This window comes from Macaca thibetana, chromosome 3, assembly GCF_024542745.1.
Source record: "Macaca thibetana thibetana isolate TM-01 chromosome 3, ASM2454274v1, whole genome shotgun sequence".
Classification (NCBI taxonomy): domain Eukaryota; kingdom Metazoa; phylum Chordata; class Mammalia; order Primates; family Cercopithecidae; genus Macaca; species Macaca thibetana.
Genome location: NC_065580.1, coordinates 179,899,438 through 179,906,052, shown reverse-complemented (window position 1 = coordinate 179,906,052; position 6,615 = coordinate 179,899,438). Strand labels below are relative to the sequence as shown.

Here is a 6,615-nt window from a genome sequence, read left to right as displayed (position 1 = left end):
TCATAAAAGCTCACCTTACAGGTCTCCTAAAAGCTTTCTGATATATAGACTAGAGTCTTCAAAGCCCCTTTTATTTCTCAATAACTGAAAATAGTTCTTATGTCTTAATAATAATTCAAAAACAGATGGACTTTTTCTGTATAAAAATACAGTATGTTATTCGGGCAGCAACAATATACCAAAGTTGTTAATAGGTGGCCCTTACTTAATATTCTTCATTGTTCTATATCCCTATAGAATCACAAAATGTCAGTATTTGAAGATTGATTAAAGAACAGCTAATCCAGGGATTGAAAATGGCTTATCTATAGGGTGGATCTGGTTTGCAGACATGTATTGTTCAGCACACACAATATTTTTAAACATTTGGAATTATCCACCACATTTTCAAATATTGCACATCAATATCTGAAGATCTGACCACACTAGACTGGTGTTCTCATGTAGTAACTATGGGCTGGAGCCAGGTAGTTGATAATACCTTTGTTCTCCCCTTTACCACGGTCCGCACCACATTGTGCTGGTTGTCGCCTCATCCTTTACTCATCTAATGATGAGGCCTGAATTTTATATGGATTTGAAAATTTGATTGGTGTCATTTTAGAGATTAGAAAACATGAGATTTCGAGTGCTTCAATAACTCTTCTAAAAGCAAATAAACAATAAGTGAAAAGGTACCTGAAGCCAAATCTTGTGTCTATACAAATTGCTTGTAACATAAAGTGCCTCAATGTTCGAAGAGACACAGTTTGAGGAAACTTGCACTGTACTACCATGTCTCTTCTCTTAAAGTTTATTTTCCAAGTTTTTAAATACTTGATCAGCTCTATTTTTTTTACCACAATCTTCAATTAACAAAAAAATTAAAAATTTTTAATTCTAAATATTTAAAATAAAATTAATCTAATTCTTATACAATATTATATTCCAGCAGTCTTACAGGCTTTAGTTATGGTTTTTATTTTCTTTTTCTTTTCTTTTTTTTTTTTTTTTTTTTTTTTGAGACGGAGTTTTGCTCTTGTTGCCTGGGCTGGAGTGCAGTGGCGTGATCTCGGCTCACTGAAACCTCCACCTCCTGGTGTCAAGGGATTCTCCTGCCTCAGCCTTCTGAGTAGCTGGGATTACAGGTACACACCACCACACTCAGCTAATTTTTTGTATTTTTAGTAGAGACGGGGTTTCATCATGTTGGCCAGGCTGGCCTTGAACTCCTGACCTCAGGTGATCCACCCGCCTCAGCCTCCCAAAGTGCAGGGATTACAGGCATTAGCCACTGAGCCCAGCCATGGTTTTTATTTTGTAAGTGACAAAACTGTGCTTGGATAGTTTTGGATTTTTATTTAATCTAACAAACTTAAAACCAAAAAAGAAAATGTCAGTAGTCGGATGAATGTACTTTTTTCTGTCTTGAATCATTTCAAATAATGACTGTGTTTTTAAAAATGTGAAGCATGTCTAATTATCTATTATTGTAATGCTTTTTCTGTATTCATAGTCAAAATATACTCTGTGTATTGTATTGATATATATTAGTTGTATATATTTTGGGGGTACAAGTGATATTTTGATACCCTTATACAATGTGTAATAATCAAATCAGGGTAACAGAGATATCCATCACCTCAAACATGCATCTTTTGTTTGTGTTGGGAATATCACAAATCTCTTCTAGGGCGTGGTGGCTTACAGACGTCACAACACTTAGGGAGGCTGAGGCAGGTGGATTACCTGAGCTCAGGAGTTCGCAACCAGCCTGGGCAACACAGTGAAACCCCACCTCTACTAAAATACAAAAAAAAAAATTAACCGGGCGAGGTGGCGGGTGCCTGTAGTCCCAGCTACTCGGGAGGCTGAGGCAGGAGAATGGCGGGAACCTGGGAGGTGGAGGTTGCAGTGAGCAGAGATCACACCACTGCACTCCAACCTGGACGACAGAGCAAGACTCTGTCTCATAAATAAATAAATAAATAAATAAATAAATAAATAAATAAAATATACAATAAAGTATTGTTAACTATAGTTTGCCTACTGTACTACCAAATACTAGAACTTATTTATTCTATCTAAATGTATTTTTATACCCCTTAATCAACTTCTCTTAATCCCCCTTCCCCCTTTACTTCCCAGTAGGATATGCTCTTTAAAATAATTACTAATGAATATTTTTGCCAAAAATAAAACACATACACCAGTTCCTAACACTGATTATCAAGATATTTATTAATAATAATTAGCGGGTAATTAGAAATATTACTGAGCTTGTAAGAAAGAATCCCAGCTCAAAAGAGGAGGCAGGAGCACATGAACCCCACTGAGAGAATAAATCTGAGAAACCGAAAACAATTTTCTAATATGCAATGAAATTTCAGTAAAATAAATACGCATAAACTGTCATTTTAAGAGAACTCTCTGAAAATTACTAATATTATATGAAAACATAAAACATTGTTGCTAAAATAAAAATATCAAAAGAGTGATAGAACAGCAAAATAGATGCTACTAACTAGAATATTGGAAATAATTCAAGTAATTCTCCAAAGAAGCAATAGGAAAATATTTAAAATTAAAATTATGCTTTAAAAGATATAAGGCATGGAGGATAGATGCAAAATTTTTAAAAAAACAGCTAAGAGAAGCATCATCAAAAATAAAATGACATTAATTGTTCCTGAACCAAAGAAAAACTTGAGTCTTCAGTGGAAAAGAACTAACTGAAAGCAGGGCAGATTATTTGGGAGAATAAAACTTATTTGTAGAAAAATACATATTTTCTAAGGCTAAAAAGAAATTTGAATTGCTTCTGAATAACAAAAGCAAACTACAAAGAAAAATAAATTAGTAAGCATCAAACTTTCATCTACAACACTAAATGGTATAATACAATAAGCAAACACAATTCTCAAAATTAAACAGTCATTCTGACAATCATTCATAAATGAGGGAGAAAAGAATAGCAAGAATGTGTGTGTGTGTGCACATAAATGCAAGCACGCTTAAGAGCCAAGTAATGGTATGTACTGACAGATATTGTTTCTGTGTCCTTAGGAACACCTCCCTCTCGAACTTTCCTTCCCCTGCTCGTTATAGTTCTGCTAGGCTGGTAATTCCAGGACATTACCCACTTGATCACTGAGGTGGCACTTACATACTGTCCTTCAGTGGTTTGAGTCTTGAATAGAGAATCATATGAATGGAGCATGATGGAAATTGATTCTTCTATTAATATAATTCTTTAACCTCACCAAATGCATTTTTGCTACTTCATCACCTTTTTCCATTTTGTTGAATTAATGCACGCACTTTTCCCATCTTTTTACTTCCGTTAGTCCTTTTCCTAGAAACAACTATTCTACTCCTGTATCATTTTTACATAATTTCTACTTCCATATCTTTTAATAATATACTTCTTGTGCTGTTTTCTGATTTATAAAATGTTGGTATGATCTAATTAGTATAATAAATGAGGAATCACTGGCTTACCACTAGCCTCCCTCCAACCAGTTGTTATATGTATATTTTGAGTTCCTGTGTAGTTTCTTTGTATCTTTAGTAAAATATTAACATCTTTATTTCTTATTTCAAAGCTGTAGGAATGTATATTTTGTAGCAGTACTTTGTACTTTGTACTTTGGCCAAATACTAAGCCAAACCCAAAGATGTTGTATCTATAATCTTTCTTCTCATGTTTGATGATGATATTAATGACCATAGTTTTCATTTCAGCATCACTATGTTCTTTTCTCCTGCTAATTTTATCTGCAGAACTTTTGCAATGCTAAAGTTAATGGTATTGATATATAATTAATTCTGCATGTGTTAGCCATACGTTGAAGTTTAATTTGGAAGTCATTGAGAACATTAAGAATGTAAACCTGGTTTCCTGCAGATCCAAGCAGTGTAGATTGATCATTGTGATATTTTTAACTTTTATGTTATGTCCAGGGATATATGTGAAGTTTTTTTATATAGGTAAACTCATGTCATGGGGGTTTGTGATACAGATTATTTCATCACCCAGGTACTAAGTTTGGTATCCAATAGTTGTTTTTTCTGATCCTCTCCCTCCTCCCACCCTTTTGTCGTCTTCAATTTTATTAGTATTTTGTTTCTACTGGGATGGAGAAAAGGGCTAGAAAAATAAGTACAGTTTTATCGAATCAACATTTCTCCTGATGCCTCAGTTGGACTGCCTGATTACAGGCCTGCCACGTGGCTGTATTTCTGGGGTTTCCCTTTGTAGAAACAAATTGTCTAGAGACAAATTGGCTCCACAGTTTCCAGGATGTCAAGATTTTTTTCTGTTTACATTTTCTTCCTCATTTAGATGCAGCCCAACCTCAAACAACCTCCCTTGCAAGGGAGCAGAAGATATTTTAAGACTCTTTTAACATTATTTATTAGAAATCCAATGTCATTCTTACTATCTTCTAACATTCAACATTGCTGATGGAAAATGTGATACCAGACTTGCCATTTTGCTGCAGGTCACATTTTTTCCTCAAGAAAAATTTTAGAAACTTCTCTATATCCTCAGCGATCTGAATTTTCACAATGGTATGTGTATTAGGGTTCTCTAGAGGGATAGAACTAATAGAAGAGATATATATGTAAAGGGGAGTTTATTAAGTAGTATTAACTCTCACTATCACAAGGTCCCACAATAGGCCATCTGCAAGGAGCAAGGAAGCCAGTGTGAGTCAAAAGGCTGAAGAACTTGGAGTCCAATGTTCAGGGGAAGGAAACATCCAGTGCAAGAGAAAGCTGTAGGATGGGAGGCTAAGCCAGTCTAGACTTTTTAGCCTTTTCTCCTTGCCTTTATATCCTGGCTGAGCTGACAGCTGATTGGATGGTGCCCACCCAGATTAAGGGTGAGCCTGCCTTTCCCAGCCCAGTGACTTAAATGTTAATCTCCTTTGAGAAGCGCCGCGGAGAAGGGGCCGCCTGAGGTGAAGCGCGCGTGTGGAGGAGTTGTGGAGGACGCCTGTCGACGACCGGTAACTGGGCCTCGGCCATTGCGGTTTGTTTCAGTCAGGAAGCATCTAAATATGGTGTCCTCTGGAAAAAAGTATTCCAGGAAATCTGGGAAGCCGTCCATGGAAGATCAGTTTACGAGAGCCTATGACTTTGAGACTGAAGATAAGAAAGATCTGAGTGGTTCAGAGGAAGATGTTATTGAAGGGAAGACTGCAGTCATTGAGAAAGGTAGAAGAAAAGGTCTTCTGCAGGAGTAGTTAAGATATGGGGGGTGAAGTACAGAATATGCTGGAAGGAGTTGGAGTTGACATTAACAAGGCTCTTCTTGCCAAGAGAAAGAGACTAGAAATGTATACAAAGGCTTCTCTCAAAACTAGTAACCAGAAAATCGAACACGTTTGGAAAACACAACAAGATCAAAGGCAGAAGCTGAACCAAGAATATTCTCAGCAGTTTCTGACTTTGTTTCAGCAATGGGATTTAGATATGCAGAAAGCTGAGGAACAAGAAGAAAAATACTTAATATGTTTCGACAGCAACAAAAGATTCTTCAACAATCTAGAATTGTTCAGAGCCAGAGACTGAAAACAATTAGGCCGGGCGCGGTGGCTCAAGCCTGTAATCCCAGCACTTTGGGAGGCCGAGACGGGCGGATCACGAGGTCAGGAGATCGAGACCATCCTGGCTAACACGGTGAAACCCCGTCTCTACTAAAAAATACAGAAAACTAGCCGCGCGAGGTGGCGGGCGCCTGTACTCCCAGCTACTCGGGAGGCTGAGGCAGGAGAATGGCGTAAACCCGGGATGCGGAGCTTGCAGTGAGCTGAGATCCGGCCACTGCGCTCCAGCCTGGGCGACAGAGCGAGACTCCGTCTCAAAAAAAAAAAAAAAAAGAAAGAAAGAAAACAATTAGACAGTTATATGAGCAGTTCATAAAGAGTATGGAAGAGTTGGAGAAGAATCATGATTATCTACTTACTGGTGCACAAAATGAATTTAAGAAAGAAATGGCTATGTTGCAAAAAAAAATTATGATGGAAACTCAACAGCAAGAGATAGCGAGTGTTTGGAAGTCTCTTCAATCCATGTTATTCTGATGACTCTTTGAAGAAAGAACTTGAACCTAAGTAATATGATACAATTATAATGTTAGCTAAGAAGCATATTGTAAGTCTTTAGAATAGTTTAATTGTAACATCTTCAATCATAAACCTGTTTCATTGTAAGACCTCCCTTTCTGTTAAGTCAAATCTAAATAGTTATATGAGTTAGCAACTATTCCTAAAGAATATGTATTAAGCTTTCAGCTCTTTAGTAATGATAGGGAATTTTTCTCTCTAACACTGTCAATTAAATAAAGACAATTTAAGTTTAAAAAAAAAAAAATCTCTTTTGACCACACCCTCACAGACACACCCAAAATCAATACTTTGCATCCTTCACTCCAATCAAGTTGACACTCAGTATTAACCATTACAAGTCCACCCTTTGTCAACTTGAACTCATACACACCTCCTGAGATCATACATAGTCTTCAAATGAAGACAATACTAAGGTATAATTGTGCCTCACATAATACGACTGTCCTTCGTACAACCGGAAATGCACCAATCCCCAACCCAAATGCTATTACACAGAGTT

At 36.8% G+C, this 6,615-nt stretch overlaps 1 pseudogene across 1 annotated transcript; it reads left to right on the top strand.

Moving 5' to 3' along the window:
* Positions 1-4,988: 4,988 nt before the first annotated feature.
* Positions 4,989-6,346, top strand: LOC126949623 (synaptonemal complex protein 3-like; annotated as a pseudogene). Its single transcript, XR_007723866.1, has 2 exons — positions 4,989-5,569; positions 5,888-6,346. The product of XR_007723866.1 is annotated as a synaptonemal complex protein 3-like (transcript).
* The last annotated feature ends 269 nt before the right edge of the window (positions 6,347-6,615 follow it).